This window comes from Engystomops pustulosus, chromosome 9 (genome assembly GCF_040894005.1).
Source record: "Engystomops pustulosus chromosome 9, aEngPut4.maternal, whole genome shotgun sequence".
In the NCBI taxonomy this organism is placed as follows: Eukaryota; Metazoa; Chordata; class Amphibia; order Anura; family Leptodactylidae; genus Engystomops; species Engystomops pustulosus.
In genome coordinates, this window is record NC_092419.1 from 61,509,348 (window position 1) to 61,533,892 (window position 24,545).

A 24,545-nucleotide genomic window follows, 5' to 3' on the forward strand; every position below is an offset into this window, starting at 1 on the left:
TGCAGTTTAAGGCTTGGCAAGTACCAGCATGGGAGACTGGCTGGGAATCCCAAATTCTGGTGACTTTTTTGAACCTGAAAATTGTGTTAGTTTCTATATGAGATAGTAAAAGAAGGTTCAAATTGAACAGCTGCTGTCAACGGCCATTCTAAGCTGAATGTGCCTGCTCTCGTCAGATCGCAGCAGCAATGCAGCTTAAGGCTTGGCAAGTACCAGCATGGGAGACTGGCTGGGAATCCCAAGTTCCGTTGACCTTTTTGAACCTGAAAATTGTGTTAGTTTCTCTATGAGATAGTAATAGAAGGTTCAAATTGAACAGCTGCTGTCAACGGCCATTCTAAGCTGAATGTGCGTGCTCTTGTCAGATCGCAGCAGCGATGCAGCTTAAGGCTTGGCAAGTACCAGCATGGGAGACTGGCTTGGAATCCCAAGTTCTGGTGACCTTTTTGAACCTGAAAATTGTGTTAGTTACTCTATGAGATAGCAAAAGAAGGTTCAAATTGAACAGCTGCTGTCAATGGCCATTCTAAGCTGAATGTGCCTGCTCTCGTCAGATCGCAGCAGCAATGCAGCTTAAGGCTTGGCAAGTACCAGCATGGGAGACTGGCTGGGAATCCCAAGTTCCGTTGACCTTTTTGAACCTGAAAATTGTGTTAGTTTCTGTATGAGATAGTAAAAGAAGGTTCAAATTGAAAAGTTGCTGTCAACGGCAATTCTAAGCTGAATGTGCGTGCTCTTCTCAGATCGCAGCAGCGATGCAGCTTAAGGCTTGGCAAGTACCAGCATGGGAGACTGGCTGGGAATCCCAAGTTCTGGTGACCTTTTTGAACCTGAAAATTGTGTTAGTTTCTCTATGAGATAGCAAAAGAAGGTTCAAATTGAACAGCTGCTGTCAATGGCCATTCTAAGCTGAATGTGTGTGCTCTCGTCAGATCGCAGCAGCAATGCAGCTTAAGGCTTGGCAAGTACCAGCATGGGAGACTGGCTGGGAATCCCAAGTTCCGTTGACCTTTTTGAACCTGAAAATTGTGTTAGTTTCTGTATGAGATAGTAAAAGAAGGTTCAAATTGAAAAGCTGCTGTCAACGGCAATTCTAAGCTGAATGTGCGTGCTCTTCTCAGATCGCAGCAGCGATGCAGCTTAAGGCTTGGCAAGTACCAGCATGGGAGACTGGCTGGGAATCCCAAGTTCTGGTGACCTTTTTGAACCTGAAAATTGTGTTAGTTTCTCTATGAGATAGTAGAAGAAGGTTCAAATTGAACAACTGCTGTCAACGGCCATTCTAAGCTGAATGTGTGTGCTCTTTTCAGATCGCAGCAGCGATGCAGCTTAAGGCTTGGCAAGTACCAGCATGGGAGACTGGCTGGGAATCCCAAGTTCTGTTGACCTTTTTGAACCTGAAAATTGTGTTAGTTTCTCTATGAGATAGTAAAAGAAGGTTCAAATTGAACAGCTGCTGTCAACGGCCATTCTAAGCTGAATGTGCGTGCTCTCGTCAGATCGCAGCAGCAATGCAATTTAAGGCTTGGCAAGTACCAGCATGGGAGACTGGCTGGGAATTCCAAGTTCCGTTGACCTTTTTGAACCTGAAAATGTGTTAGTTTCTCTATGAGATAGTAAAAGAAGGTTCAAATTGAACAGCTGCTGTCAACGGCCATTCTAAGCTGAATGTGCCTGCTCTCGTCAGATCGCAGCAGCAATGCAGCTTAAGGCTTGGCAAGTACCAGCATGGGAGACTGGCTGGGAATCCCAAGTTCCGTTGACCTTTTTGAACCTGAAAATTGTGTTAGTTTCTCTATGAGATAGTAAAAGAAGGTTTAAATTGAACAGCTGCTGTCAACGGCCATTCTAAGCTGAATGTGCGTGCTCTCGTCAGATCGCAGCAGCGATGCAGCTTAAGGCTTGGCAAGTACCAGCATGGGAGACTGGCTTGGAATCCCAAGTTCTGGTGACCTTTTTGAACCTGAAAATTGTGTTAGTTTCTCTATGAGATAGTAGAAGAAGGTTCAAATTGAACAACTGCTGTCAACGGCCATTCTAAGCTGAATGTGTGTGCTCTTTTCAGATCGCAGCAGCGATGCAGCTTAAGGCTTGGCAAGTACCAGCATGGGAGACTGGCTGGGAATCCCAAGTTCTGTTGACCTTTTTGAACCTGAAAATTGTGTTAGTTTCTCTATGAGATAGTAAAAGAAGGTTCAAATTGAACAGCTGCTGTCAACGGCCATTCTAAGCTGAATGTGCGTGCTCTCGTCAGATCGCAGCAGCAATGCAATTTAAGGCTTGGCAAGTACCAGCATGGGAGACTGGCTGGGAATTCCAAGTTCCGTTGACCTTTTTGAACCTGAAAATGTGTTAGTTTCTCTATGAGATAGTAAAAGAAGGTTCAAATTGAACAGCTGCTGTCAACGGCCATTCTAAGCTGAATGTGCCTGCTCTCGTCAGATCGCAGCAGCAATGCAGCTTAAGGCTTGGCAAGTACCAGCATGGGAGACTGGCTGGGAATCCCAAGTTCCGTTGACCTTTTTGAACCTGAAAATTGTGTTAGTTTCTCTATGAGATAGTAAAAGAAGGTTTAAATTGAACAGCTGCTGTCAAGGGCCATTCTAAGCTGAATGTGCGTGCTCTCGTCAGATCGCAGCAGCGATGCAGCTTAAGGCTTGGCAAGTACCAGCATGGGAGACTGGCTTGGAATCCCAAGTTCTGGTGACCTTTTTGAACCAGAAAATTGTGTTAGTTTCTCTATGAGATAGCAAAAGAAGGTTCAAATTGAACAGCTGCTGTCAACGGCCATTCTAAGCTGAATGTGCCTGCTCTTGTCGGATTGCAGCAGCAATGCAGCTTAAGGCTTGGCAAGTACCAGCATGGGAGACTGGCTTGGAATCCCAAGTTCTGGTGACCTTTTTGAACCTGAAAATTGTGTTAGTTTCTATATAAGATAGTAGAAGAAGGTTCAAATTGAACAACTGCTGTCAATGGCCATTCTAAGCTGAATGTGCCTGCTCTCGCCAGATCGCAGCAGCAATGCAGCATAAGGCTTGGCAAGTACCAGCATGGGAGACTGGCTGGGAATCCCAAGTTCCGTTGCCCTTTTTGAACCTGAAAATTGTGTTAGTTTCTCTATGAGATAGCAAAAGAAGGTTCAAATTGAACAGCTGCTGTCAACGGCCATTCTAAGCTGAATGTGCGTGCTCTTGTCAGATCGCAGCAGCGATGCAGCTTAAGGCTTGGCAAGTACCAGCCTTGGAGACTGGCTTGGAATCCCAAGTTCTGGTGACCTTTTTGAACCTGAAAATTGTGTTAGTTTCTATATGAGATAGTAGAAGAAGGTTCAAATTGAACAATTGCTGTCAATGGCCATTCTAAGCTGAATGTGCCTGCTCTCGTCAGATCGCAGCAGCAATGCAGCTTAAGGCTTGGCAAGTACCAGCATGGGAGACTGGCTGGGAATCCCAAGTTCCGTTGACCTTTTTGAACCTGAAAATTGTGTTAGTTTCTCTATGAGATAGTAAAAGAACTATCAAATTGAACAGCTGCTGTCAACGGCCATTCTAAGCTGAATGTGCGTGCTCTTGTCAGATCGCAGCAGCGATGCAGCTTAAGGCTTGGCAAGTACCAGCATGGGAGACTGGCTTGGAATACCAAGTTCTGGTGACCTTTTTGAACCTGAAAATTGTGTTAGTTTCTATATGAGATAGTAGAAGAAGGTTCAAATTGAACAACTGCTGTCAATGGCCATTCTAAGCTGAATGTGCCTGCTCTCGTCAGATCGCAGCAGCAATGCAGCTTAAGGCTTGGCAAGTACCAGCATGGGAGACTGGCTGGGAATCCCAAGTTCCGTTGACCTTTTTGAACCTGAAAATTGTGTTAGTTTCTCTATGAGATAGCAAAAGAAGGTTCAAATTGAACAGCTGCTGTCAACGGCCATTCTTAGCTGAATGTGCCTGCTCTCGTCAGATCGCAGCAGCAATGCAGCTTAAGGCTTGGCAAGTACCAGCATGGGAGACTGGCTGGGAATCCCAAGTTCTGTTGACCTTTTTGAACCTGAAAATTGTGTTAGTTTCTCTATGAGATAGTAAAAGAAGGTTCAAATTGAACAGCTGCTGTCAATGGCCATTCTAAGCTGAATGTGTGTGCTCTTGTCAGATCGCAGCAGCGATGCAGCTTAAGGCTTGGCAAGTTCCAGCATGGGAGACTGGCTGGGAATCCCAAGTTCTGTTGACCTTTTTGAACTTGAAAATTGTTTAAGTTTCTCTATGAGATAGTAAAAGAAGGTTCAATTTGAAATGCTGCTGTCAACGGCCATTCAAAGCTGAATGTGCCTGTTCTTGTCAGATCGCAGCAGCAATGCAGCTTAAGGCTTGGCAAGTACCAGCATGGGAGACTGGCTGGGAATCCCAAGTTCCGTTGACCTTTTTGAACCTGAAAATTGTGTTAGTTTCTCTATGAGATAGTAAAAGAAGGTTCAAATTGAACAGCTGCTGTCAACGGCCATTCTAAGCTGAATGTGCGTGCGCTTGTCAGATCGCAGCAGCGATGCAGCTTAAGGCTTGGCAAGTTCCAGCATGGGAGACTGGCTGGGAATCCCAAGTTCTGTTGACCTTTTTGAACTTGAAAATTGTTTTAGTTTCTCTATGAGATAGTAAAAGAAGGTTCAAATTGAACAACTGCTGTCAACGGCCATTCTAAGCTGAATGTGTGTGCCCTTGTCAGATCGCAGCAGCGATGCAGCTTAAGGCTTGGCAAGTACCAGCATGGGAGACTGGCTGGGAATCCCAAGTTCTGTTGACCTTTTTGAACCTGAAAATTGTGTTAGTTTCTCTATGAGATAGTAAAAGAAGGTTCAAATTGAACAGCTGCTGTCAATGGCCATTCTAAGCTGAATGTGCCTGCTCTCGTCAGATCGCAGCAGCAATGCAGCTTAAGGCTTGGCAAGTACCAGCATGGGAGACTGGCTGGGAATCCCAAGTTCCGTTTACCTTTTTGAACCTGAAAATTGTGTTAGTTTCTCTATGAGATAGTAAAAGAAGGTTCAAATTGAACAGCTGCTGTCAACGGCCATTCTAAGCTGAATGTGCGTGCTCTTGTCAGATCGCAGCAGCGATGCAGCTTAAGGCTTGGCAAGTACCAGCATGGGAGACTGGCTGGGAATCCCAAGTTCTGGTGACTTTTTTGAACCTGAAAATTGTGTTAGTTTCTCTATGAGATAGTAGAAGAAGGTTCAAATTGAACAGCTGCTGTCAACGGCCATTCTAAGCTGAATGTGCCTGCTCTTGTCAGATCGCGGCAGCGATGCAGCTTAAGGCTTGGCAAGTACCAGCATGGGAGACTGGCTGGGAATCCCAAGTTCTGTTGACCTTTTTGAACCTGAAAATTGTGTTAGGTTCTCTATGAGATAGTAAAAGAAGGTTCAAATTGAACAGCTGCTGTCAATGGCCATTCTAAGCTGAATGTGCCTGCTCTCGTCAGATCGCAGCAGCAATGCAGCTTAAGGCTTGGCAAGTACCAGCATGGGAGACTGGCTGGGAATCCCAAGTTCCGTTGACCTTTTTGAACCTGAAAATTGTGTTAGTTTCCCTATGAGATAGTAAAAGAAGGTTCAAATTGAAAAGCTGCTGTCAACGGCCATTCTAAGCTGAATGTGCGTGCTCTTGTCAGATCGCAGCAGCAATGCAGCTTAAGGCTTGGCAAGTACCAGCATGGGAGACTGGCTGGGAATCCCAAGTTCCGTTGACCTTTTTGAACCTGAAAATTGTGTTAGTTTCTCTATGAGATAGTAAAAGAAGGTTCAAATTGAACAGCTGCTGTCAACGGCCATTCTAAGCTGAATGTGTGTGCTCTTGTCAGATCGCAGCAGCGATGCAGCTTAAGGCTTGGCAAGTACCAGCATGGGAGACTGGCTGGGAATCCCAAGTTCTGGTGACTTTTTTGAACCTGAAAATTGTGTTAGTTTCTCTATGAGATAGTAGAAGAAGGTTCAAATTGAACAACTGCTGTCAACGGCCATTCTAAGCTGAATGTGTGTGCTCTTGTCAGATCGCAGCAGCGATGCAGCTTAAGGCTTGGCAAGTACCAGCATGGGAGACTGGCTGGGAATCCCAAGTTCCGTTTACCTTTTTGAACCTGAAAATTGTGTTAGTTTCTCTATGAGATAGTAAAAGAAGGTTCAAATTGAACAGCTGCTGTCAACGGCCATTCTAAGCTGAATGTGCGTGCTCTTGTCAGATCGCAGCAGCGATGCAGCTTAAGGCTTGGCAAGTACCAGCATGGGAGACTGGCTGGGAATCCCAAGTTCTGGTGACCTTTTTGAACCTGAAAATTGTGTTAGTTTCTCTATGAGATAGTGGAAGAAGGTTCAAATTGAACAACTGCTGTCAACGGCCATTCTAAGCTGAATGTGTGTGCTCTTTTCAGATCGCAGCAGCGATGCAGCTTAAGGCTTGGCAAGTACCAGCATGGGAGACTGGCTGGGAATCCCAAGTTCTGTTGACCTTTTTGAACCTGAAAATTGTGTTAGTTTCTCTATGAGATAGTAAAAGAAGGTTCAAATTGAACAGCTGCTGTCAACGGCAATTCTAAGCTGAATGTGCCTTCTCTCATCAGATCGCAGCAGCAATGCAGCTTAAGGCTTGGCAAGTACCAGCATGGGAGACTGGCTGGGAATCCCAAGTTCCGTTGACCTTTTTGAACCTGAAAATTGTGTTAGTTTCTCTATGAGATAGCAAAAGCGGGTTCAAATTGAACAGCTGCTGTCAACGGCCATTCTAAGCTGAATGTGCCTGCTCTCGTCAGATCGCAGCAGCAATGCAGCTTAAGGCTTGGCAAGTACCAGCATGGGAGACTGGCTGGGAATCCCAAGTTCCGTTGACCTTTTTTAACCTGAAAATTGTGTTAGTTTCTATATAAGATAGTAAAAGAAGGTTCAAATTGAACAGCTGCTGTCAACGGCCATTCTAAGCTGAATTTGCCTGCTCTCGTCAGATCGCAGCAGCAATGCAGCTTAAGGCTTGGCAAGTACCAGCATGGGAGACTGGCTGGGAATTCCAAGTTCCGTTGACCTTTTTGAACCTGAAAATGTGTTAGTTTCTCTATGAGATAGTAAAAGAAGGTTCAAATTGAACAGCTGCTGTCAATGGCCATTCTAAGCTGAATGTGCCTGCTCTCGTCAGATCGCAGCAGCAATGCAGCTTAAGGCTTGGCAAGTACCAGCATGGGAGACTGGCTGGGAATCCCAAGTTCCCTTGACCTTTTTGAACCTGAAAATTGTGTTAGTTTCTCTATGAGATAGTAAAAGAAGGTTCAAATTGAACAGCTGCTGTCAATGGCCATTCTAAGCTGAATGTGCCTGCTCTCATCAGATCGCAGCAGCAATGCAGCTTAAGGCTTGGCAAGTACCAGCATGGGAGACTGGCTGGGAATCCCAAGTTCCGTTGACCTTTTTGAACCTGAAAATTGTGTTAGTTTCTCTATGAGATAGTAAAAGAAGGTTCAAATTGAAAAGCTGCTGTCAACGGCCATTCTAAGCGGAATGTGCGTGCTCTTGTCAGATCGCAGCAGCAATGCAGCTTAAGGCTTGGCAAATACCAGCATGGGAGACTGCCTGGGAATCCCAAGTTCTGGTGACCTTTTTGAACCTGAAAATTGTGTTAGTTTCTCTATGAGATAGTAAAAGAAGGTTCAAATTGAACAGCTGCTGTCAACGGCAATTCTAAGCTGAATGTGTGTGCTCTTTTCAGATCGCAGCAGCGATGCAGCTTAAGGCTTGGCAAGTACCAGCATGGGAGACTGGCTGGGAATCCCAAGTTCTGTTGACCTTTTTGAACCTGAAAATTGTGTTAGTTTCTCTATGAGATAGTAAAAGAAGGTTCAAATTGAACAGCTGCTGTCAACGGCAATTCTAAGCTGAATGTGCCTGCTCTCGTCAGATCGCAGCAGCAATGCAGCTTAAGGCTTGGCAAGTACAAGCATGGGAGACTGGCTGGGAATCCCAAGTTCCGTTGACCGTTTTGAACCTGAAAATTGTGTTAGTTTCTCTATGAGATAGCAAAAGAAGGTTCAAATTGAACAGCTGCTGTCAATGGCCATTCTAAGCTGAATGTGCCTGCTCTCGTCAGATCGCAGCAGCAATGCAGCTTAAGGCTTGGCAAGTACCAGCATGGGAGACTGGCTGGGAATCCCAAGTTCTGTTGACCTTTTTGAACCTGAAAATGTGTTAGTTTCTCTATGAGATAGTAAAAGAAGGTTCAAATTGAACAGCTGCTGTCAACGGCCATTCTAAGCTGAATGTGCCTGCTCTCGTCAGATTGCAGCAGCAATGCAGCTTAAGGCTTGGCAAGTACCAGCATGGGAGACTGGCTGGGAATCCCATGTTCCGTTGACCTTTTTGAACCTGAAAATTGTGTTAGTTTCTCTATGAGATAGTAAAAGAAGGTTCAAATTGAACAGCTGCTGTCAACGGCCATTCTAAGCTGAATGTGCCTGCTCTCGTCAGATCGCAGCAGCAATGCAGCTTAAGGCTTGGCAAGTACCAGCATGGGAGACTGGGTAGGAATCCCAAGATCCGTTGACCTTTTTGAACCTGAAAATTGAGTTATTTTCTCTATGAGATAGTAAAAGAAGGTTCAAATTGAACAGCTGCTGTCAACGGCCATTCTAAGCTGAATGTGCCTGCTCTCGTCAGATCACAGCAGCAATGCAGCTTAAGGCTTGGCAAGTACCAGCATGGGAGACTGGCTGAAAATCCCAAGTTCTGTTGACCTTTTTGAACCTGAAAATTGTGTTAGTTTCTCTATGAGATAGTTAAAGAAGGTTCAAATTGAACAGCTGCTGTCAATGGCCATTCTAAGCTGAATGTGCCTGCTCTCGTCAGATCGCAGCAGCAATGCAGCTTAAGGCTTGGCAAGTACCAGCATGGGAGACTGGCTGGGAATCCCAAGTTCCCTTGACCTTTTTGAACCTGAAAATTGTGTTAGTTTCTCTATGAGATAGTAAAAGAAGGTTCAAATTGAACAGCTGCTGTCAATGGCCATTCTAAGCTGAATGTGCCTGCTCTCATCAGATCGCAGCAGCAATGCAGCTTAAGGCTTGGCAAGTACCAGCATGGGAGACTGGCTGGGAATCCCAAGTTCCGTTGACCTTTTTGAACCTGAAAATTGTGTTAGTTTCTCTATGAGATAGTAAAAGAAGGTTCAAATTGAAAAGCTGCTGTCAACGGCCATTCTAAGCGGAATGTGCGTGCTCTTGTCAGATCGCAGCAGCAATGCAGCTTAAGGCTTGGCAAATACCAGCATGGGAGACTGCCTGGGAATCCCAAGTTCTGGTGACCTTTCTGAACCTGAAAATTGTGTTAGTTTCTCTATGAGATAGTAAAAGAAGGTTCAAATTGAACAGCTGCTGTCAACGGCAATTCTAAGCTGAATGTGTGTGCTCTTTTCAGATCGCAGCAGCGATGCAGCTTAAGGCTTGGCAAGTACCAGCATGGGAGACTGGCTGGGAATCCCAAGTTCTGTTGACCTTTTTGAACCTGAAAATTGTGTTAGTTTCTCTATGAGATAGTAAAAGAAGGTTCAAATTGAACAGCTGCTGTCAACGGCAATTCTAAGCTGAATGTGCCTGCTCTCGTCAGATCGCAGCAGCAATGCAGCTTAAGGCTTGGCAAGTACAAGCATGGGAGACTGGCTGGGAATCCCAAGTTCCGTTGACCGTTTTGAACCTGAAAATTGTGTTAGTTTCTCTATGAGATAGCAAAAGAAGGTTCAAATTGAACAGCTGCTGTCAATGGCCATTCTAAGCTGAATGTGCCTGCTCTCGTCAGATCGCAGCAGCAATGCAGCTTAAGGCTTGGCAAGTACCAGCATGGGAGACTGGCTGGGAATCCCAAGTTCTGTTGACCTTTTTGAACCTGAAAATGTGTTAGTTTCTCTATGAGATAGTAAAAGAAGGTTCAAATTGAACAGCTGCTGTCAACGGCCATTCTAAGCTGAATGTGCCTGCTCTCGTCAGATTGCAGCAGCAATGCAGCTTAAGGCTTGGCAAGTACCAGCATGGGAGACTGGCTGGGAATCCCATGTTCCGTTGACCTTTTTGAACCTGAAAATTGTGTTAGTTTCTCTATGAGATAGTAAAAGAAGGTTCAAATTGAACAGCTGCTGTCAACGGCCATTCTAAGCTGAATGTGCCTGCTCTCGTCAGATCGCAGCAGCAATGCAGCTTAAGGCTTGGCAAGTACCAGCATGGGAGACTGGGTAGGAATCCCAAGATCCGTTGACCTTTTTGAACCTGAAAATTGAGTTATTTTCTCTATGAGATAGTAAAAGAAGGTTCAAATTGAACAGCTGCTGTCAACGGCCATTCTAAGCTGAATGTGCCTGCTCTCGTCAGATCACAGCAGCAATGCAGCTTAAGGCTTGGCAAGTACCAGCATGGGAGACTGGCTGAAAATCCCAAGTTCTGTTGACCTTTTTGAACCTGAAAATTGTGTTAGTTTCTCTATGAGATAGTTAAAGAAGGTTCAAATTGAACAGCTGCTGTCAATGGCCATTCTAAGCTGAATGTGCCTGCTCTCGTCAGATCGCAGCAGCAATGCAGCTTAAGGCTTGGCAAGTACCAGCATGGGAGACTGGCTGGGAATCCCAAGTTCCCTTGACCTTTTTGAACCTGAAAATTGTGTTAGTTTCTCTATGAGATAGTAAAAGAAGGTTCAAATTGAACAGCTGCTGTCAATGGCCATTCTAAGCTGAATGTGCCTGCTCTCATCAGATCGCAGCAGCAATGCAGCTTAAGGCTTGGCAAGTACCAGCATGGGAGACTGGCTGGGAATCCCAAGTTCCGTTGACCTTTTTGAACCTGAAAATTGTGTTAGTTTCTCTATGAGATAGTAAAAGAAGGTTCAAATTGAAAAGCTGCTGTCAACGGCCATTCTAAGCGGAATGTGCGTGCTCTTGTCAGATCGCAGCAGCAATGCAGCTTAAGACTTGGCAAATACCAGCATGGGAGACTGCCTGGGAATCCCAAGTTCTGGTGACCTTTCTGAACCTGAAAATTGTGTTAGTTTCTCTATGAGATAGTAAAAGAAGGTTCAAATTGAACAGCTGCTGTCAACGGCAATTCTAAGCTGAATGTGTGTGCTCTTTTCAGATCGCAGCAGCGATGCAGCTTAAGGCTTGGCAAGTACCAGCATGGGAGACTGGCTGGGAATCCCAAGTTCTGTTGACCTTTTTGAACCTGAAAATTGTGTTAGTTTCTCTATGAGATAGTAAAAGAAGGTTCAAATTGAACAGCTGCTGTCAACGGCAATTCTAAGCTGAATGTGCCTGCTCTCGTCAGATCGCAGCAGCAATGCAGCTTAAGGCTTGGCAAGTACAAGCATGGGAGACTGGCTGGGAATCCCAAGTTCCGTTGACCGTTTTGAACCTGAAAATTGTGTTAGTTTCTCTATGAGATAGCAAAAGAAGGTTCAAATTGAACAGCTGCTGTCAATGGCCATTCTAAGCTGAATGTGCCTGCTCTCGTCAGATCGCAGCAGCAATGCAGCTTAAGGCTTGGCAAGTACCAGCATGGGAGACTGGCTGGGAATCCCAAGTTCTGTTGACCTTTTTGAACCTGAAAATGTGTTAGTTTCTCTATGAGATAGTAAAAGAAGGTTCAAATTGAACAGCTGCTGTCAACGGCCATTCTAAGCTGAATGTGCCTGCTCTCGTCAGATTGCAGCAGCAATGCAGCTTAAGGCTTGGCAAGTACCAGCATGGGAGACTGGCTGGGAATCCCATGTTCCGTTGACCTTTTTGAACCTGAAAATTGTGTTAGTTTCTCTATGAGATAGTAAAAGAAGGTTCAAATTGAACAGCTGCTGTCAAAGGCTATTCTAAGCTGAATGTGCCTGCTCTCGTCAGATCGCAGCAGCAATGCAGCTTAAGGCTTGGCAAGTACCAGCATGGGAGACTGGGTAGGAATCCCAAGATCCGTTGACCTTTTTGAACCTGAAAATTGAGTTATTTTCTCTATGAGATAGTAAAAGAAGGTTCAAATTGAACAGCTGCTGTCAACGGCCATTCTAAGCTGAATGTGCCTGCTCTCGTCAGATCACAGCAGCAATGCAGCTTAAGGCTTGGCAAGTACCAGCATGGGAGACTGGCTGAAAATCCCAAGTTCTGTTGACCTTTTTGAACCTGAAAATTGTGTTAGTTTCTCTATGAGATAGTTAAAGAAGGTTCAAATTGAACAGCTGCTGTCAATGGCCATTCTAAGCTGAATGTGCCTGCTCTCGTCAGATCGCAGCAGCAATGCAGCTTAAGGCTTGGCAAGTACCAGCATGGGAGACTGGCTGGGAATTCCAAGTTCCGTTGACCTTTTTGAACCTGAAAATGTGTTAGTTTGTCTATGAGATAGTAAAAGAAGGTTCAAATTGAACAACTGCTGTCAACGGCCATTCTAAGCTGAATGTGCCTGCTCTCGTCAGATCGCAGCAGCAATGCAGCTTAAGGCTTGGCAAGTACCAGCATGGGAGACTGGCTGGGAATCCCAAGTTCCGTTGACCTTTTTGAACCTGAAAATTGTGTTAGTTTCTCTATGAGATAGTAAAAGAAGGTTCAAATTGAACAGCTGCTGTCAACGGCCATTTTAAGCTGAATGAGCCTGCTCTCGTCAGATCACAGCAGCAATGCAGCTTAAGGCTTGGCAAGTACCAGCATGGGAGACTGGCTGAAAATCCCAAGTTCTGTTGACCTTTTTGAACCTGAAAATTGTGTTAGTTTCTCTATGAGATAGTTAAAGAAGGTTCAAATTGAACAGCTGCTGTCAATGGCCATTCTAAGCTGAATGTGCCTGCTCTCGTCAGATCGCAGCAGCAATGCAGCTTAAGGCTTGGCAAGTACCAGCATGGGAGACTGGCTGGGAATCCCAAGTTCCCTTGACCTTTTTGAACCTGAAAATTGTGTTAGTTTCTCTATGAGATAGTAAAAGAAGGTTCAAATTGAACAGCTGCTGTCAATGGCCATTCTAAGCTGAATGTGCCTGCTCTCATCAGATCGCAGCAGCAATGCAGCTTAAGGCTTGGCAAGTACCAGCATGGGAGACTGGCTGGGAATCCCAAGTTCCGTTGACCTTTTTTAACCTGAAAATTGTGTTAGTTTCTATATAAGATAGTAAAAGAAGGTTCAAATTGAACAGCTGCTGTCAACGGCCATTCTAAGCTGAATTTGCCTGCTCTCGTCAGATCGCAGCAGCAATGCAGCTTAAGGCTTGGCAAGTACCAGCATGGGAGACTGGCTGGGAATTCCAAGTTCCGTTGACCTTTTTGAACCTGAAAATGTGTTAGTTTCTCTATGAGATAGTAAAAGAAGGTTCAAATTGAACAGCTGCTGTCAATGGCCATTCTAAGCTGAATGTGCCTGCTCTCGTCAGATCGCAGCAGCAATGCAGCTTAAGGCTTGGCAAGTACCAGCATGGGAGACTGGCTGGGAATCCCAAGTTCCCTTGACCTTTTTGAACCTGAAAATTGTGTTAGTTTCTCTATGAGATAGTAAAAGAAGGTTCAAATTGAACAGCTGCTGTCAATGGCCATTCTAAGCTGAATGTGCCTGCTCTCATCAGATCGCAGCAGCAATGCAGCTTAAGGCTTGGCAAGTACCAGCATGGGAGACTGGCTGGGAATCCCAAGTTCCGTTGACCTTTTTGAACCTGAAAATTGTGTTAGTTTCTCTATGAGATAGTAAAAGAAGGTTCAAATTGAAAAGCTGCTGTCAACGGCCATTCTAAGCGGAATGTGCGTGCTCTTGTCAGATCGCAGCAGCAATGCAGCTTAAGGCTTGGCAAATACCAGCATGGGAGACTGCCTGGGAATCCCAAGTTCTGGTGACCTTTTTGAACCTGAAAATTGTGTTAGTTTCTCTATGAGATAGTAAAAGAAGGTTCAAATTGAACAGCTGCTGTCAACGGCAATTCTAAGCTGAATGTGTGTGCTCTTTTCAGATCGCAGCAGCGATGCAGCTTAAGGCTTGGCAAGTACCAGCATGGGAGACTGGCTGGGAATCCCAAGTTCTGTTGACCTTTTTGAACCTGAAAATTGTGTTAGTTTCTCTATGAGATAGTAAAAGAAGGTTCAAATTGAACAGCTGCTGTCAACGGCAATTCTAAGCTGAATGTGCCTGCTCTCGTCAGATCGCAGCAGCAATGCAGCTTAAGGCTTGGCAAGTACAAGCATGGGAGACTGGCTGGGAATCCCAAGTTCCGTTGACCGTTTTGAACCTGAAAATTGTGTTAGTTTCTCTATGAGATAGCAAAAGAAGGTTCAAATTGAACAGCTGCTGTCAATGGCCATTCTAAGCTGAATGTGCCTGCTCTCGTCAGATCGCAGCAGCAATGCAGCTTAAGGCTTGGCAAGTACCAGCATGGGAGACTGGCTGGGAATCCCAAGTTCTGTTGACCTTTTTGAACCTGAAAATGTGTTAGTTTCTCTATGAGATAGTAAAAGAAGGTTCAAATTGAACAGCTGCTGTCAACGGCCATTCTAAGCTGAATGTGCCTGCTCTCGTCAGATTGCAGCAGCAATGCAGCTTAAGGCTTGGCAAGTACCAGCATGGGAGACTGGCTGGGAATCCCATGTTCCGTTGACCTTTTTGAACCTGAAAATTGTGTTAGTTTCTCTATGAGATAGTAAAAGAAGGTTCAAATTGAACAGCTGCTGTCAACGGCCATTCTAAGCTGAATGTGCCTGCTCTCGTCAGATCGCAGCAGCAATGCAGCTTAAGGCTTGGCAAGTACCAGCATGGGAGACTGGGTAGGAATCCCAAGATCCGTTGACCTTTTTGAACCTGAAAATTGAGTTATTTTCTCTATGAGATAGTAAAAGAAGGTTCAAATTGAACAGCTGCTGTCAACGGCCATTCTAAGCTGAATGTGCCTGCTCTCGTCAGATCACAGCAGCAATGCAGCTTAAGGCTTGGCAAGTACCAGCATGGGAGACTGGCTGAAAATCCCAAGTTCTGTTGACCTTTTTGAACCTGAAAATTGTGTTAGTTTCTCTATGAGATAGTTAAAGAAGGTTCAAATTGAACAGCTGCTGTCAATGGCCATTCTAAGCTGAATGTGCCTGCTCTCGTCAGATCGCAGCAGCAATGCAGCTTAAGGCTTGGCAAGTACCAGCATGGGAGACTGGCTGGGAATCCCAAGTTCCCTTGACCTTTTTGAACCTGAAAATTGTGTTAGTTTCTCTATGAGATAGTAAAAGAAGGTTCAAATTGAACAGCTGCTGTCAATGGCCATTCTAAGCTGAATGTGCCTGCTCTCATCAGATCGCAGCAGCAATGCAGCTTAAGGCTTGGCAAGTACCAGCATGGGAGACTGGCTGGGAATCCCAAGTTCCGTTGACCTTTTTGAACCTGAAAATTGTGTTAGTTTCTCTATGAGATAGTAAAAGAAGGTTCAAATTGAAAAGCTGCTGTCAACGGCCATTCTAAGCGGAATGTGCGTGCTCTTGTCAGATCGCAGCAGCAATGCAGCTTAAGGCTTGGCAAATACCAGCATGGGAGACTGCCTGGGAATCCCAAGTTCTGGTGACCTTTCTGAACCTGAAAATTGTGTTAGTTTCTCTATGAGATAGTAAAAGAAGGTTCAAATTGAACAGCTGCTGTCAACGGCAATTCTAAGCTGAATGTGTGTGCTCTTTTCAGATCGCAGCAGCGATGCAGCTTAAGGCTTGGCAAGTACCAGCATGGGAGACTGGCTGGGAATCCCAAGTTCTGTTTACCTTTTTGAACCTGAAAATTGTGTTAGTTTCTCTATGAGATAGTAAAAGAAGGTTCAAATTGAACAGCTGCTGTCAACGGCAATTCTAAGCTGAATGTGCCTGCTCTCGTCAGATCGCAGCAGCAATGCAGCTTAAGGCTTGGCAAGTACAAGCATGGGAGACTGGCTGGGAATCCCAAGTTCCGTTGACCGTTTTGAACCTGAAAATTGTGTTAGTTTCTCTATGAGATAGCAAAAGAAGGTTCAAATTGAACAGCTGCTGTCAATGGCCATTCTAAGCTGAATGTGCCTGCTCTCGTCAGATCGCAGCAGCAATGCAGCTTAAGGCTTGGCAAGTACCAGCATGGGAGACTGGCTGGGAATCCCAAGTTCTGTTGACCTTTTTGAACCTGAAAATGTGTTAGTTTCTCTATGAGATAGTAAAAGAAGGTTCAAATTGAACAGCTGCTGTCAACGGCCATTCTAAGCTGAATGTGCCTGCTCTCGTCAGATTGCAGCAGCAATGCAGCTTAAGGCTTGGCAAGTACCAGCATGGGAGACTGGCTGGGAATCCCATGTTCCGTTGACCTTTTTGAACCTGAAAATTGTGTTAGTTTCTCTATGAGATAGTAAAAGAAGGTTCAAATTGAACAGCTGCTGTCAACGGCCATTCTAAGCTGAATGTGCCTGCTCTCGTCAGATCGCAGCAGCAATGCAGCTTAAGGCTTGGCAAGTACCAGCATGGGAGACTGGGTAGGAATCCCAAGATCCGTTGACCTTTTTGAACCTGAAAATTGAGTTATTTTCTCTATGAGATAGTAAAAGAAGGTTCAAATTGAACAGCTGCTGTCAACGGCCATTCTAAGCTGAATGTGCCTGCTCTCGTCAGATCACAGCAGCAATGCAGCTTAAGGCTTGGCAAGTACCAGCATGGGAGACTGGCTGAAAATCCCAAGTTCTGTTGACCTTTTTGAACCTGAAAATTGTGTTAGTTTCTCTATGAGATAGTTAAAGAAGGTTCAAATTGAACAGCTGCTGTCAATGGCCATTCTAAGCTGAATGTGCCTGCTCTCGTCAGATCGCAGCAGCAATGCAGCTTAAGGCTTGGCAAGTACCAGCATGGGAGACTGGCTGGGAATCCCAAGTTCCCTTGACCTTTTTGAACCTGAAAATTGTGTTAGTTTCTCTATGAGATAGTAAAAGAAGGTTCAAATTGAACAGCTGCTGTCAATGGCCATTCTAAGCTGAATGTGCCTGCTCTCATCAGATCGCAGCAGCAATGCAGCTTAAGGCTTGGCAAGTACCAGCATGGGAGACTGGCTGGGAATCCCAAGTTCCGTTGACCTTTTTGAACCTGAAAATTGTGTTAGTTTCTCTATGAGATAGTAAAAGAAGGTTCAAATTGAAAAGCTGCTGTCAACGGCCATTCTAAGCGGAATGTGCGTGCTCTTGTCAGATCGCAGCAGCAATGCAGCTTAAGGCTTGGCAAATACCAGCATGGGAGACTGCCTGGGAATCCCAAGTTCTGGTGACCTTTCTGAACCTGAAAATTGTGTTAGTTTCTCTATGAGATAGTAAAAGAAGGTTCAAATTGAACAGCTGCTGTCAACGGCAATTCTAAGCTGAATGTGTGTGCTCTTTTCAGATCGCAGCAGCGATGCAGCTTAAGGCTTGGCAAGTACCAGCATGGGAGACTGGCTGGGAATCCCAAGTTCTGTTGACCTTTTTGAACCTGAAAATTGTGTTAGTTTCTCTATGAGATAGTAAAAGAAGGTTCAAATTGAACAGCTGCTGTCAACGGCAATTCTAAGCTGAATGTGCCTGCTCTCGTCAGATCGCAGCAGCAATGCAGCTTAAGGCTTGGCAAGTACAAGCATGGGAGACTGGCTGGGAATCCCAAGTTCCGTTGACCGTTTTGAACCTGAAAATTGTGTTAGTTTCTCTATGAGATAGCAAAAGAAGGTTCAAATTGAACAGCTGCTGTCAATGGCCATTCTAAGCTGAATGTGCCTGCTCTCGTCAGATCGCAGCAGCAATGCAGCTTAAGGCTTGGCAAGTACCAGCATGGGAGACTGGCTGGGAATCCCAAGTTCTGTTGACCTTTTTGAACCTGAAAATGTGTTAGTTTCTCTATGAGATAGTAAAAGAAGGTTCAAATTGAACAGCTGCTGTCAACGGCCATTCTAAGCTGAATGTGCCTGCTCTCGTCAGATTGCAGCAGCAATGCAGCTTAAGGCTTGGCAAGTACCAGCATGGGAGACTGGCTGGGAATCCCATGTTCCGTTGACCTTTTTGAACCTGAAAATTGTGTTAGTTTCTCTATGAGATAGTAAAAGAAGGTTCAAATTGAACAGCTGCTGTCAAAGGCTATTCTAAGCTGAATGTGCCTGCTCTCGTCAGATCGCAGCAGCAATGCAGCTTAAGGCTTGGCAAGTACCAGCATGGGAGACTGGGTAGGAATCCCAAGATCCGTTGACCTTTTTGAACCTGAAAATTGAGTTATTTTCTCTATGAGATAGTAAAAGAAGGTTCAAATTGAACAGCTGCTGTCAACGGCCATTCTAAGCTGAATGTGCCTGCTCTCGTCAGATCACAGCAGCAATGCAGCTTAAGGCTTGGCAAGTACCAGCATGGGAGACTGGCTGAAAATCCCAAGTTCTGTTGACCTTTTTGAACCTGAAAATTGTGTTAGTTTCTCTATGAGATAGTTAAAGAAGGTTCAAATTGAACAGCTGCTGTCAATGGCCATTCTAAGCTGAATGTGCCTGCTCTCGTCAGATCGCAGCAGCAATGCAGCTTAAGGCTTGGCAAGTACCAGCATGGGAGACTGGCTGGGAATTCCAAGTTCCGTTGACCTTTTTGAACCTGAAAATGTGTTAGTTTGTCTATGAGATAGTAAAAGAAGGTTCAAATTGAACAACTGCTGTCAACGGCCATTCTAAGCTGAATGTGCCTGCTCTCGTCAGATCGCAGCAGCAATGCAGCTTAAGGCTTGGCAAGTACCAGCATGGGAGACTGGCTGGGAATCCCAAGTTCCGTTGACCTTTTTGAACCTGAAAATTGTGTTAGTTTCTCTATGAGATAGTAAAAGAAGGTTCAAATTGAACAGCTGCTGTCAACGGCCATTTTAAGCTGAATGAGCCTGCTCTCGTCAGATCACAGCAGCAATGCAGCTTAAGGCTTGGCAAGTACCAGCATGGGAGACTGGCTGGGAATCCCAAGTTCTGTTGACCTTTTTGAACCTGAAAATTGTGTTAGTTTCTCTATGAGATAGTTAAAGAAGGTTCAAATTGAACAGCTGCTGTCAACGGCCATTCTAAGCTGAATGTGCCTGCTCTCGTCAGATCGCAGCAGCAATGCAGCTTAAGGCTTGGCAAGTACCAGCATGGGAGACTGGCTGGGAATTCCAAGTTCCGTTGACCTTTTTGAACCTGAAAATGTGTTAGTTTCTCTATGAGATAGTAAAAGAAGGTTCAAATTGAACAGCTGCTGTCAACGGCCATTCTAAGCTGAATGTGCCTGCTCTCGTCAGATCGCAGCAGCAATGCAGCTTAAGGCTTGGCAAGTACCAGCATGGGAGACTGGCTGGGAATCCCAAGTTCCGTTGACCTTTTTGAACCTGAAAATTGTGTTAGTTTCTCTATGAGATAGTAAAAGAAGGTTCAAATTGAACGGCTGCTGTCAACGGCCATTCTAAGCTGAATGTGCCTGCTCTCGTCAGATCGCAGCAGCAATGCAGCTTAAGGCTTGGCAAGTACCAGCATGGGAGACTGGGTAGGAATCCCAAGATCCGTTGACCTTTTTGAACCTGAAGATTGAGTTATTTTCTCTATGAGATAGTAAAAGAAGGTTCAAATTGAACAGCTGCTGTCAACGGCCATTCTAAGCTGAATGTGCCTGCTCTCGTCAGATCACAGCAGCAATGCAGCTTAAGGCTTGGCAAGTACCAGCATGGGAGACTGGCTGGGAATCCCAAGTTCTGTTGACCTTTTTGAACCTGAAAATTGTGTTAGTTTCTCTATGAGATAGTTAAAGAAGGTTCAAATTGAACAGCTGCTGTCAACGGCCATTCTAAGCTGAATGTGCCTGCTCTCGTCAGATCGCAGCAGCAATGCAGCTTAAGGCTTGGCAAGTACCAGCATGGGAGACTGGCTGGGAATTCCAAGTTCCGTTGACCTTTTTGAACCTGAAAATGTGTTAATTTGTCTATGAGATAGTAAAAGAAGGTTCAAATTGAACAGCTGCTGTCAACGGCCATTCTAAGCTGAATGTGCCTACTCTCGTCAGATCGCAGCAGCAATGCAGCTTAAGGCTTGGCAAGTACCAGCATGGGAGACTGGCTGGGAATCCCAAGTTCCGTTGACCTTTTTGAACCTGAAAATTGTGTTAGTTTCTCTATGAGATAGTAAAAGAAGGTTCAAATTGAACAGCTGCTGTCAACGGCCATTCTAAGCTGAATGAGTCTGCTCTCGTCAGATCACAGCAGCAATGCAGCTTAAGGCTTGGCAAGTACCAGCATGGGAGACTGGCTGGGAATCCCAAGTTCTGTTGACCTTTTTGAACCTGAAAATTGTGTTAGTTTCTCTATGAGATAGTTAAAGAAGGTTCAAATTGAACAGCTGCTGTCAACGGCCATTCTAAGCTGAATGTGCCTGCTCTCGTCAGATCGCAGCAGCAATGCAGCTTAAGGCTTGGCAAGTACCAGCATGGGAGACTGGCTGGGAATTCCAAGTTCCGTTGACCTTTTTGAACCTGAAAATGTGTTAGTTTCTCTATGAGATAGTAAAAGAAGGTTCAAATTGAACAGCTGCTGTCAACGGCCATTCTAAGCTGAATGTGCCTGTTCTCGTCAGATCGCAGCAGCAATGCAGCTTAAGGCTTGGCAAGTACCAGCATGGGAGACTGGCTGGGAATCCCAAGTTCCGTTGACCTTTTTGAACCTGAAAATTGTGTTAGTTTCTCTATGAGATAGTAAAAGAAGGTTCAAATTGAACAGCTGCTGTCAACGGCCATTCTAAGCTGAATGTGCCTGCTCTCGTCAGATCGCAGCAGCAATGCAGCTTAAGGCTTGGCAAGTACCAGCATGGGAGACTGGCTGGGAATCCCAAGTTCTGTTGACCTTTTTGAACCTGAAAATGTGTTAGTTTCTCTATGAGATAGTAAAAGAAGGTTCAAATTGAACAGCTGCTGTCAACGGCCATTCTAAGCTGAATGTGCCTGCTCTCGTCAGATTGCAGCAGCAATGCAGCTTAAGGCTTGGCAAGTACCAGCATGGGAGACTGGCTGGGAATCCCATGTTCCGTTGACCTTTTTGAACCTGAAAATTGTGTTAGTTTCTCTATGAGATAGTAAAAGAAGGTTCAAATTGAACAGCTGCTGTCAAAGGCTATTCTAAGCTGAATGTGCCTGCTCTCGTCAGATCGCAGCAGCAATGCAGCTTAAGGCTTGGCAAGTACCAGCATGGGAGACTGGGTAGGAATCCCAAGATCCGTTGACCTTTTTGAACCTGAAAATTGAGTTATTTTCTCTATGAGATAGTAAAAGAAGGTTCAAATTGAACAGCTGCTGTCAACGGCCATTCTAAGCTGAATGTGCCTGCTCTCGTCAGATCACAGCAGCAATGCAGCTTAAGGCTTGGCAAGTACCAGCATGGGAGACTGGCTGAAAATCCCAAGTTCTGTTGACCTTTTTGAACCTGAAAATTGTGTTAGTTTCTCTATGAGATAGTTAAAGAAGGTTCAAATTGAACAGCTGCTGTCAATGGCCATTCTAAGCTGAATGTGCCTGCTCTCGTCAGATCGCAGCAGCAATGCAGCTTAAGGCTTGGCAAGTACCAGCATGGGAGACTGGCTGGGAATTCCAAGTTCCGTTGACCTTTTTGAACCTGAAAATGTGTTAGTTTGTCTATGAGATAGTAAAAGAAGGTTCAAATTGAACAACTGCTGTCAACGGCCATTCTAAGCTGAATGTGCCTGCTCTCGTCAGATCGCAGCAGCAATGCAGCTTAAGGCTTGGCAAGTACCAGCATGGGAGACTGGCTGGGAATCCCAAGTTCCGTTGACCTTTTTGAACCTGAAAATTGTGTTAGTTTCTCTATGAGATAGTAAAAGAAGGTTCAAATTGAACAGCTGCTGTCAACGGCCATTTTAAGCTGAATGAGCCTGCTCTCGTCAGATCACAGCAGCAATGCAGCTTAAGGCTTGGCAAGTACCAGCATGGGAGACTGGCTGGGAATCCCAAGTTCTGTTGACCTTTTTGAACCTGAAAATTGTGTTAGTTTCTCTATGAGATAGTTAAAGAAGGTTCAAATTGAACAGCTGCTGTCAACGGCCATTCTAAGCTGAATGTGCCTGCTCTCGTCAGATCGCAGCAGCAATGCAGCTTAAGGCTTGGCAAGTACCAGCATGGGAGACTGGCTGGGAATTCCAAGTTCCGTTGACCTTTTTGAACCTGAAAATGTGTTAGTTTCTCTATGAGATAGTAAAAGAAGGTTCAAATTGAACAGCTGCTGTCAACGGCCATTCTAAGCTGAATGTGCCTGCTCTCGTCAGATCGCAGCAGCAATGCAGCTTAAGGCTTGGCAAGTACCAGCATGGGAGACTGGCTGGGAATCCCAAGTTCCGTTGACCTTTTTGAACCTGAAAATTGTGTTAGTTTCTCTATGAGATAGTAAAAGAAGGTTCAAATTGAACGGCTGCTGTCAACGGCCATTCTAAGCTGAATGTGCCTGCTCTCGTCAGATCGCAGCAGCAATGCAGCTTAAGGCTTGGCAAGTACCAGCATGGGAGACTGGGTAGGAATCCCAAGATCCGTTGACCTTTTTGAACCTGAAGATTGAGTTATTTTCTCTATGAGATAGTAAAAGAAGGTTCAAATTGAACAGCTGCTGTCAACGGCCATTCTAAGCTGAATGTGCCTGCTCTCGTCAGATCACAGCAGCAATGCAGCTTAAGGCTTGGCAAGTACCAGCATGGGAGACTGGCTGGGAATCCCAAGTTCTGTTGACCTTTTTGAACCTGAAAATTGTGTTAGTTTCTCTATGAGATAGTTAAAGAAGGTTCAAATTGAACAGCTGCTGTCAACGGCCATTCTAAGCTGAATGTGCCTGCTCTCGTCAGATCGCAGCAGCAATGCAGCTTAAGGCTTGGCAAGTACCAGCATGGGAGACTGGCTGGGAATTCCAAGTTCCGTTGACCTTTTTGAACCTGAAAATGTGTTAATTTGTCTATGAGATAGTAAAAGAAGGTTCAAATTGAACAGCTGCTGTCAACGGCCATTCTAAGCTGAATGTGCCTACTCTCGTCAGATCGCAGCAGCAATGCAGCTTAAGGCTTGGCAAGTACCAGCATGGGAGACTGGCTGGGAATCCCAAGTTCCGTTGACCTTTTTGAACCTGAAAATTGTGTTAGTTTCTCTATGAGATAGTAAAAGAAGGTTCAAATTGAACAGCTGCTGTCAACGGCCATTCTAAGCTGAATGAGTCTGCTCTCGTCAGATCACAGCAGCAATGCAGCTTAAGGCTTGGCAAGTACCAGCATGGGAGACTGGCTGGGAATCCCAAGTTCTGTTGACCTTTTTGAACCTGAAAATTGTGTTAGTTTCTCTATGAGATAGTTAAAGAAGGTTCAAATTGAACAGCTGCTGTCAACGGCCATTCTAAGCTGAATGTGCCTGCTCTCGTCAGATCGCAGCAGCAATGCAGCTTAAGGCTTGGCAAGTACCAGCATGGGAGACTGGCTGGGAATTCCAAGTTCCGTTGACCTTTTTGAACCTGAAAATGTGTTAGTTTCTCTATGAGATAGTAAAAGAAGGTTCAAATTGAACAGCTGCTGTCAACGGCCATTCTAAGCTGAATGTGCCTGTTCTCGTCAGATCGCAGCAGCAATGCAGCTTAAGGCTTGGCAAGTACCAGCATGGGAGACTGGCTGGGAATCCCAAGTTCCGTTGACCTTTTTGAACCTGAAAATTGTGTTAGTTTCTCTATGAGATAGTAAAAGAAGGTTCAAATTGAACAGCTGCTGTCAACGGCCATTCTAAGCTGAATGTGCCTGCTCTCGTCAGATCGCAGCAGCAATGCAGCTTAAGGCTTGGCAAGTACCAGCATGGGAGACTGGGTAGGAATCCCAAGATCCGTTGACCTTTTTGAACCTAAAAATTGAGTTATTTTCTCTATGAGATAGTAAAAGAAGGTTCAAATTGAACAGCTGCTGTCAACGGCCATTCTAAGCTGAATGTGCCTGCTCTCGTCAGATCACAGCAGCAATGCAGCTTAAGGCTTGGCAAGTACCAGCATGGGAGACTGGCTGGGAATCCCAAGTTCTGTTGACCTTTTTGAACCTGAAAATTGTGTTAGTTTCTCTATGAGATAGTTAAAGAAGGTTCAAATTGAACAGCTGCTGTCAACGGCCATTCTAAGCTGAATGTGCCTGCTCTCGTCAGATCGCAGCAGCAATGCAGCTTAAGGCTTGGCAAGTACCAGCATGGGAGACTGGCTGGGAATTCCAAGTTCCGTTGACCTTTTTGAACCTGAAAATGTGTTAGTTTGTCTATGAGATAGTAAAAGAAGGTTCAAATTGAACAGCTGCTGTCAACGGCCATTCTAAGCTGAATGTGCCTACTCTCGTCAGATCGCAGCAGCAATGCAGCTTAAGGCTTGGCAAGTACCAGCATGGGAGACTGGCTGGGAATCCCAAGTTCTGTTGACCTTTTTTAACCTGAAAATTGTGTTAGTTTCTATATGAGATAGTAAAAGAAGGTTCAAATTGAACAGCTGCTGTCAACGGCCATTCTAAGCTGAATTTGCCTGCTCTCGTCAGATCGCAGCA

The 24,545-nt window shown here is 45.1% G+C and overlaps 78 pseudogenes; all 78 read left to right on the plus strand.

Annotated features, from left to right (window-relative positions):
* The first annotated feature begins 135 nt into the window (after positions 1–135).
* Positions 136–254, plus strand: LOC140087753 (5S ribosomal RNA; annotated as a pseudogene).
* A 259-nt stretch (positions 255–513) lies between these two features.
* Positions 514–632, plus strand: LOC140082473 (5S ribosomal RNA; annotated as a pseudogene).
* Positions 633–891: 259 nt separating this feature from the next.
* On the plus strand, positions 892–1,010 carry LOC140097892 (5S ribosomal RNA; annotated as a pseudogene).
* Positions 1,011–1,458: 448 nt separating this feature from the next.
* LOC140098086 (5S ribosomal RNA) lies at positions 1,459–1,577 on the plus strand (annotated as a pseudogene).
* A 69-nt stretch (positions 1,578–1,646) lies between these two features.
* Positions 1,647–1,765, plus strand: LOC140087766 (5S ribosomal RNA; annotated as a pseudogene).
* Positions 1,766–2,213: 448 nt separating this feature from the next.
* LOC140098087 (5S ribosomal RNA) lies at positions 2,214–2,332 on the plus strand (annotated as a pseudogene).
* Positions 2,333–2,401: 69 nt separating this feature from the next.
* On the plus strand, positions 2,402–2,520 carry LOC140087778 (5S ribosomal RNA; annotated as a pseudogene).
* An 826-nt stretch (positions 2,521–3,346) lies between these two features.
* LOC140082474 (5S ribosomal RNA) lies at positions 3,347–3,465 on the plus strand (annotated as a pseudogene).
* Positions 3,466–3,724: 259 nt separating this feature from the next.
* LOC140082475 (5S ribosomal RNA) lies at positions 3,725–3,843 on the plus strand (annotated as a pseudogene).
* Positions 3,844–3,913: 70 nt separating this feature from the next.
* Positions 3,914–4,032, plus strand: LOC140082964 (5S ribosomal RNA; annotated as a pseudogene).
* An 826-nt stretch (positions 4,033–4,858) lies between these two features.
* On the plus strand, positions 4,859–4,977 carry LOC140090805 (5S ribosomal RNA; annotated as a pseudogene).
* Positions 4,978–5,236: 259 nt separating this feature from the next.
* LOC140094448 (5S ribosomal RNA) lies at positions 5,237–5,355 on the plus strand (annotated as a pseudogene).
* A 70-nt stretch (positions 5,356–5,425) lies between these two features.
* LOC140082476 (5S ribosomal RNA) lies at positions 5,426–5,544 on the plus strand (annotated as a pseudogene).
* Positions 5,545–5,614: 70 nt separating this feature from the next.
* Positions 5,615–5,733, plus strand: LOC140096448 (5S ribosomal RNA; annotated as a pseudogene).
* Positions 5,734–6,559: 826 nt separating this feature from the next.
* LOC140096398 (5S ribosomal RNA) lies at positions 6,560–6,678 on the plus strand (annotated as a pseudogene).
* Positions 6,679–6,748: 70 nt separating this feature from the next.
* On the plus strand, positions 6,749–6,867 carry LOC140087790 (5S ribosomal RNA; annotated as a pseudogene).
* Positions 6,868–6,937: 70 nt separating this feature from the next.
* LOC140083440 (5S ribosomal RNA) lies at positions 6,938–7,056 on the plus strand (annotated as a pseudogene).
* A 69-nt stretch (positions 7,057–7,125) lies between these two features.
* Positions 7,126–7,244, plus strand: LOC140092732 (5S ribosomal RNA; annotated as a pseudogene).
* Positions 7,245–7,314: 70 nt separating this feature from the next.
* On the plus strand, positions 7,315–7,433 carry LOC140078463 (5S ribosomal RNA; annotated as a pseudogene).
* Positions 7,434–7,881: 448 nt separating this feature from the next.
* Positions 7,882–8,000, plus strand: LOC140092507 (5S ribosomal RNA; annotated as a pseudogene).
* Positions 8,001–8,070: 70 nt separating this feature from the next.
* Positions 8,071–8,189, plus strand: LOC140083672 (5S ribosomal RNA; annotated as a pseudogene).
* Positions 8,190–8,258: 69 nt separating this feature from the next.
* On the plus strand, positions 8,259–8,377 carry LOC140094973 (5S ribosomal RNA; annotated as a pseudogene).
* A 70-nt stretch (positions 8,378–8,447) lies between these two features.
* Positions 8,448–8,566, plus strand: LOC140094242 (5S ribosomal RNA; annotated as a pseudogene).
* Positions 8,567–8,825: 259 nt separating this feature from the next.
* On the plus strand, positions 8,826–8,944 carry LOC140092734 (5S ribosomal RNA; annotated as a pseudogene).
* A 70-nt stretch (positions 8,945–9,014) lies between these two features.
* Positions 9,015–9,133, plus strand: LOC140078464 (5S ribosomal RNA; annotated as a pseudogene).
* A 448-nt stretch (positions 9,134–9,581) lies between these two features.
* On the plus strand, positions 9,582–9,700 carry LOC140092508 (5S ribosomal RNA; annotated as a pseudogene).
* A 70-nt stretch (positions 9,701–9,770) lies between these two features.
* Positions 9,771–9,889, plus strand: LOC140083673 (5S ribosomal RNA; annotated as a pseudogene).
* Positions 9,890–9,958: 69 nt separating this feature from the next.
* On the plus strand, positions 9,959–10,077 carry LOC140094974 (5S ribosomal RNA; annotated as a pseudogene).
* Positions 10,078–10,147: 70 nt separating this feature from the next.
* LOC140094243 (5S ribosomal RNA) lies at positions 10,148–10,266 on the plus strand (annotated as a pseudogene).
* Positions 10,267–10,525: 259 nt separating this feature from the next.
* LOC140092735 (5S ribosomal RNA) lies at positions 10,526–10,644 on the plus strand (annotated as a pseudogene).
* Positions 10,645–10,714: 70 nt separating this feature from the next.
* On the plus strand, positions 10,715–10,833 carry LOC140078466 (5S ribosomal RNA; annotated as a pseudogene).
* A 448-nt stretch (positions 10,834–11,281) lies between these two features.
* Positions 11,282–11,400, plus strand: LOC140092509 (5S ribosomal RNA; annotated as a pseudogene).
* Positions 11,401–11,470: 70 nt separating this feature from the next.
* Positions 11,471–11,589, plus strand: LOC140083674 (5S ribosomal RNA; annotated as a pseudogene).
* A 69-nt stretch (positions 11,590–11,658) lies between these two features.
* On the plus strand, positions 11,659–11,777 carry LOC140094975 (5S ribosomal RNA; annotated as a pseudogene).
* Positions 11,778–12,225: 448 nt separating this feature from the next.
* Positions 12,226–12,344, plus strand: LOC140081747 (5S ribosomal RNA; annotated as a pseudogene).
* Positions 12,345–12,413: 69 nt separating this feature from the next.
* Positions 12,414–12,532, plus strand: LOC140087803 (5S ribosomal RNA; annotated as a pseudogene).
* Positions 12,533–12,980: 448 nt separating this feature from the next.
* On the plus strand, positions 12,981–13,099 carry LOC140078467 (5S ribosomal RNA; annotated as a pseudogene).
* Positions 13,100–13,169: 70 nt separating this feature from the next.
* On the plus strand, positions 13,170–13,288 carry LOC140083441 (5S ribosomal RNA; annotated as a pseudogene).
* A 258-nt stretch (positions 13,289–13,546) lies between these two features.
* Positions 13,547–13,665, plus strand: LOC140078468 (5S ribosomal RNA; annotated as a pseudogene).
* A 448-nt stretch (positions 13,666–14,113) lies between these two features.
* Positions 14,114–14,232, plus strand: LOC140092510 (5S ribosomal RNA; annotated as a pseudogene).
* A 70-nt stretch (positions 14,233–14,302) lies between these two features.
* LOC140083675 (5S ribosomal RNA) lies at positions 14,303–14,421 on the plus strand (annotated as a pseudogene).
* A 69-nt stretch (positions 14,422–14,490) lies between these two features.
* LOC140094976 (5S ribosomal RNA) lies at positions 14,491–14,609 on the plus strand (annotated as a pseudogene).
* Positions 14,610–14,679: 70 nt separating this feature from the next.
* Positions 14,680–14,798, plus strand: LOC140094245 (5S ribosomal RNA; annotated as a pseudogene).
* Positions 14,799–15,246: 448 nt separating this feature from the next.
* On the plus strand, positions 15,247–15,365 carry LOC140078469 (5S ribosomal RNA; annotated as a pseudogene).
* Positions 15,366–15,813: 448 nt separating this feature from the next.
* Positions 15,814–15,932, plus strand: LOC140092511 (5S ribosomal RNA; annotated as a pseudogene).
* Positions 15,933–16,002: 70 nt separating this feature from the next.
* Positions 16,003–16,121, plus strand: LOC140083676 (5S ribosomal RNA; annotated as a pseudogene).
* Positions 16,122–16,190: 69 nt separating this feature from the next.
* Positions 16,191–16,309, plus strand: LOC140094977 (5S ribosomal RNA; annotated as a pseudogene).
* Positions 16,310–16,379: 70 nt separating this feature from the next.
* On the plus strand, positions 16,380–16,498 carry LOC140094247 (5S ribosomal RNA; annotated as a pseudogene).
* Positions 16,499–16,946: 448 nt separating this feature from the next.
* On the plus strand, positions 16,947–17,065 carry LOC140078470 (5S ribosomal RNA; annotated as a pseudogene).
* Positions 17,066–17,513: 448 nt separating this feature from the next.
* Positions 17,514–17,632, plus strand: LOC140092513 (5S ribosomal RNA; annotated as a pseudogene).
* A 70-nt stretch (positions 17,633–17,702) lies between these two features.
* Positions 17,703–17,821, plus strand: LOC140083677 (5S ribosomal RNA; annotated as a pseudogene).
* A 69-nt stretch (positions 17,822–17,890) lies between these two features.
* Positions 17,891–18,009, plus strand: LOC140094978 (5S ribosomal RNA; annotated as a pseudogene).
* A 448-nt stretch (positions 18,010–18,457) lies between these two features.
* LOC140081749 (5S ribosomal RNA) lies at positions 18,458–18,576 on the plus strand (annotated as a pseudogene).
* A 69-nt stretch (positions 18,577–18,645) lies between these two features.
* LOC140087816 (5S ribosomal RNA) lies at positions 18,646–18,764 on the plus strand (annotated as a pseudogene).
* A 259-nt stretch (positions 18,765–19,023) lies between these two features.
* On the plus strand, positions 19,024–19,142 carry LOC140080632 (5S ribosomal RNA; annotated as a pseudogene).
* Positions 19,143–19,211: 69 nt separating this feature from the next.
* Positions 19,212–19,330, plus strand: LOC140087828 (5S ribosomal RNA; annotated as a pseudogene).
* Positions 19,331–19,400: 70 nt separating this feature from the next.
* Positions 19,401–19,519, plus strand: LOC140094248 (5S ribosomal RNA; annotated as a pseudogene).
* A 70-nt stretch (positions 19,520–19,589) lies between these two features.
* Positions 19,590–19,708, plus strand: LOC140090421 (5S ribosomal RNA; annotated as a pseudogene).
* A 70-nt stretch (positions 19,709–19,778) lies between these two features.
* Positions 19,779–19,897, plus strand: LOC140080643 (5S ribosomal RNA; annotated as a pseudogene).
* Positions 19,898–19,966: 69 nt separating this feature from the next.
* On the plus strand, positions 19,967–20,085 carry LOC140092047 (5S ribosomal RNA; annotated as a pseudogene).
* Positions 20,086–20,344: 259 nt separating this feature from the next.
* On the plus strand, positions 20,345–20,463 carry LOC140080654 (5S ribosomal RNA; annotated as a pseudogene).
* Positions 20,464–20,532: 69 nt separating this feature from the next.
* Positions 20,533–20,651, plus strand: LOC140083122 (5S ribosomal RNA; annotated as a pseudogene).
* Positions 20,652–20,721: 70 nt separating this feature from the next.
* LOC140078799 (5S ribosomal RNA) lies at positions 20,722–20,840 on the plus strand (annotated as a pseudogene).
* Positions 20,841–20,909: 69 nt separating this feature from the next.
* On the plus strand, positions 20,910–21,028 carry LOC140094979 (5S ribosomal RNA; annotated as a pseudogene).
* A 448-nt stretch (positions 21,029–21,476) lies between these two features.
* LOC140081750 (5S ribosomal RNA) lies at positions 21,477–21,595 on the plus strand (annotated as a pseudogene).
* Positions 21,596–21,664: 69 nt separating this feature from the next.
* On the plus strand, positions 21,665–21,783 carry LOC140087840 (5S ribosomal RNA; annotated as a pseudogene).
* Positions 21,784–22,042: 259 nt separating this feature from the next.
* Positions 22,043–22,161, plus strand: LOC140080665 (5S ribosomal RNA; annotated as a pseudogene).
* Positions 22,162–22,230: 69 nt separating this feature from the next.
* On the plus strand, positions 22,231–22,349 carry LOC140087852 (5S ribosomal RNA; annotated as a pseudogene).
* Positions 22,350–22,419: 70 nt separating this feature from the next.
* On the plus strand, positions 22,420–22,538 carry LOC140094249 (5S ribosomal RNA; annotated as a pseudogene).
* A 70-nt stretch (positions 22,539–22,608) lies between these two features.
* Positions 22,609–22,727, plus strand: LOC140090423 (5S ribosomal RNA; annotated as a pseudogene).
* Positions 22,728–22,797: 70 nt separating this feature from the next.
* LOC140080676 (5S ribosomal RNA) lies at positions 22,798–22,916 on the plus strand (annotated as a pseudogene).
* A 69-nt stretch (positions 22,917–22,985) lies between these two features.
* On the plus strand, positions 22,986–23,104 carry LOC140092048 (5S ribosomal RNA; annotated as a pseudogene).
* A 259-nt stretch (positions 23,105–23,363) lies between these two features.
* LOC140080687 (5S ribosomal RNA) lies at positions 23,364–23,482 on the plus strand (annotated as a pseudogene).
* Positions 23,483–23,551: 69 nt separating this feature from the next.
* LOC140083123 (5S ribosomal RNA) lies at positions 23,552–23,670 on the plus strand (annotated as a pseudogene).
* A 70-nt stretch (positions 23,671–23,740) lies between these two features.
* On the plus strand, positions 23,741–23,859 carry LOC140094250 (5S ribosomal RNA; annotated as a pseudogene).
* A 70-nt stretch (positions 23,860–23,929) lies between these two features.
* On the plus strand, positions 23,930–24,048 carry LOC140090424 (5S ribosomal RNA; annotated as a pseudogene).
* A 70-nt stretch (positions 24,049–24,118) lies between these two features.
* On the plus strand, positions 24,119–24,237 carry LOC140080699 (5S ribosomal RNA; annotated as a pseudogene).
* Positions 24,238–24,306: 69 nt separating this feature from the next.
* On the plus strand, positions 24,307–24,425 carry LOC140093874 (5S ribosomal RNA; annotated as a pseudogene).
* The last annotated feature ends 120 nt before the right edge of the window (positions 24,426–24,545 follow it).